This window comes from Meriones unguiculatus, chromosome 3 (genome assembly GCF_030254825.1).
Source record: "Meriones unguiculatus strain TT.TT164.6M chromosome 3, Bangor_MerUng_6.1, whole genome shotgun sequence".
Taxonomy (NCBI): domain Eukaryota; kingdom Metazoa; phylum Chordata; class Mammalia; order Rodentia; family Muridae; genus Meriones; species Meriones unguiculatus.
In genome coordinates this window covers 181,895,025-181,898,373 of record NC_083351.1, presented here as the reverse complement: position 1 = coordinate 181,898,373, position 3,349 = coordinate 181,895,025, and the positions used below count along the sequence as shown (strand labels likewise).

Below are 3,349 nucleotides of genomic sequence, written 5' to 3'. Positions count from 1 at the left end.
TTCATGTTTGTCTGGAATTAGAAGAAAGATGGGACTACTAATAAGTACAAAATTTCCTACTGAAGTTACAAAAATATTCAGGAATCAGATGATGGTTGCAAAACTGAGTATACTAAAAACTAATAAATTATATGTGCTTGTTGTTTTGTTTTGTTTTTAAGATTGGTCCTCACTTATGTAGACCAGGCTAGTGTCTGAGTTAGCTAGCCCTAAGAAACACTAGGATTTCCAGGGTGTACCACCACACACATCTTAAAACTTTAAAAGTGAGACTGTAGTGATATAGTAATTAGATCTCAATAAAGTGGTCATTTTAAAAACTGAAGCACTTGAAAAAGACATTCAATAGCATCAGGTATTAGTGAAATGCAACATTATTTATACTGTGGTAAGACTCCAGAATGCTTGTGCATAAAGAAAGTGACAAAAATACAGGAATGAACACAAAGAAACCCAGCCACTCAGCCTATGTGTAGGGATACAAAGTGGCTCTGTTACTCTGCAAGATAATTTAGCAGTTTCTTTCTAAATTAAAACCAGATTTGTTAGTGCTTGCTTAGGCAGCACATGTACTAAAACTGGACATACAGAGAGTATTAGCATGGCTCCTGCGCAAGGATATAACGTGTAAATCTGTAAAGTGGTCCATATTTTTAAAAAACAGTACAGTCTAGGAATGGAGTGGTAAATTTTCCAATTTCTCTTACAGAACAAAGGAAATTTTGATATGGAAACCAGTTTGCGAATGTTTGGGTCACAGTAGTAGCTTTATTTGTGGCAGTCAAAAACTGGATTCTATCCAAATAGCTTTCAGTAAGCATGTGCCCCAAAAGACCTGTGGTATAGCCACTCTGCAGATTATTACTCAACAATGAGAAAATCCTGAGTTAAGCATTATTAATGCGCAGTCTAACTGAAATGGATCACAAGTAAAGTGTGCTGAGTGAGAAAAGCCAGCCTCAAACATATGCACACAACATTTCTATTTGTGTCGCAGTTATGAAATGACATGATTACGAGGATGGAGAACTGGTTCCTAAGAAGACAGTGAGTGTGACCACAAAGGGAGAACACAGAGCAAACTCAAGATTCATTGTTTGTTCTGTTGGGGTAAACATGAAATTGCACTTATGATCAACTTGGAAACCAAACACACACACACACACACACACACACACACACACACAAACAAGTATAACTATGAGCTCTGTGTAAGCTCTGTGGCTCATACCAGTGTTATTTTCCTCCTTTTGATCTTGAAGGCACAATGCAGGGAAAAGCTGGGGGAAATTTTCGTGGGTCTTCTCTATGCACTTCTTTGCAAGTTCTTATTAACTTCATATCATCACAAAATATTCTTAAAAAAATAATTGCAATTAAAAAAGGGGTACAGAGCTAAACAGAGAATTCTCAATAGAGAAATATCGAATAATGGCAAAGAAACACTTAAAGAAATGATCAATATCCTTAGTCATCAGGAACATGCAAATCAAAAGGACCCTGAGATTTCACCTTACACCCATCAGAATGGCCAAGATGAAAAACTCAAGTGACAACATATGCAGGAGAGGATATGGAGAAAGGGGAACCCACCTCCATTGCTGGTGGGAATGTAAACTTGTACAACCACTCTGGAAATCAATCTGGCGCTTCCTCAGACAATTAGGAATAGTGCTATACCACTCCTAAGCATATATCCAAAAGATGCTCAGGTATACAACAATGACATCTGCTCAGCCATGTTTGTAGCAGCTTTTTTTGTAATAGCCAGAAGCTGGAAACATCCCAGATGCCCCTCACTTGAGGAATGGATACAGAAATTATGGGACATCTACACAATAGAATATTACTCAGCTATTAAAACAAGGAAATCATGAAATTTGTGTGCAAATGGTGAGAACTGGAAAAGATCATCCTGAGTAAGGTGTCCCAGAAGCGGAAAGACACACAGGGTATATACTCACTCATAAGTGGATATTAGACATATAATATAGGACAAACATACTAAAATCTGTACACCTAAGGAAGCTAAACAAGAAGGAGGACTCTGGCTAAGATGCTCAATCTCCATTCAGAGAGGCAAAGAGGATGGACATTGGAGGAGGGAAAAAACAGGGAACAGGACAGGGGCCTACCAGAGGGCCTCTGAAAGGCCCTACCCTGCAGGGTATCGAGGCAGATGCTGAGACTCATAGCCAAACTTTGGGCAGAGTGCAGGGAATCCTATGAAAGAAGTGGGAGATAGTAAGACCTGGAGAGGACACGAGCTCCATAAGGAGAGCAACAAATCCAAAAAGTCTATGCACAGGGGTCTTTTCTGAGACTGATACTCCTGCCAAGGACCACTCATGGAGATGGCCTGCACAGAGGTAACCCACGGTATTTCAGTGTCCTACTGGGTTCCATAGTAATGGGAACAGGGACTCTCTCTGACAGGAACTAATTGGCCTGTTCTTTGATCACCTCCCCCTGTGGGGAAAGCAGCCTTACCAGGCCACACAGGAAGACAATGCAACCACTCCTGATGAGACCTGATAGACTAGGATCAGAGGGAAGAGGAAGAGGACCTCCCATATCAGTGGACTGGGGAAGGGGTATGGGTGGGAAAAAGGGAGGGAGAGTGGGGAAGAGGGAGAGAGGATGGGATTGGGAGAGGAGAGAGGGAGCTACAGGGGGGATACAAAGTGAATAAACTGTAATTAATAAAAATAAAAATAATTTTAAAAAGAAAAATAATAATAATAAAATAATAAAAATAACAATTGCATTTATCTGTCAGGGAAGGTGAATATAGAGTTCAGAAGATAATTTGTGGGAATCGGCTCTCTCCTCCCACCACATAGGTCCTGGTAGGTCATCAGCTTGGAAGCTCAGTGACAGAAGTCTTTACCCACTGAGCCAACCCACCAGCTCTCTCTTGTTGTTTTGGTTTGGTTTTGTTGGTTACTTTTTTATACTCATCCAAAATTTGTTCCTCTATTCTGATTCCATGGTCACGGATATAAAAGACATAAAGGCATCAGCTCAGACTCTTCCTTTTCCCTCAATTTACCATGGTTAATATTATCTACCTGTCAGGATCTAGAGTCACCCAAAGACAAACCTCTAGGCATGTTTGTGAGGACCTTTCTGAATTAAGTTAATGAAGTGAAAAGATCCACTATAAATATGGCTGGCACCAATCTGTGGACTCAGATCCTAAACCACATTTTAAAATGGAGAAAATGGGCCAAGCACCAGCATTCCTTATTCCTCTCCTCTCTCCCTCTCTCTCTTTATCTCTCTCTCTCTCTCTCTCTCTCTCTGCTTGCTGACCGTGGACACAATGTGAACAGTTGCCTCTATCTCA

The 3,349-nt window shown here is 40.5% G+C and overlaps 1 non-coding gene across 1 annotated transcript; it reads left to right on the top strand.

The window, feature by feature from the left end:
* The first annotated feature begins 548 nt into the window (after positions 1-548).
* Positions 549-655, top strand: LOC132653272 (U6 spliceosomal RNA). The gene has a single exon (XR_009591052.1). It is a non-coding gene; the product is annotated as a U6 spliceosomal RNA (small nuclear RNA).
* The last annotated feature ends 2,694 nt before the right edge of the window (positions 656-3,349 follow it).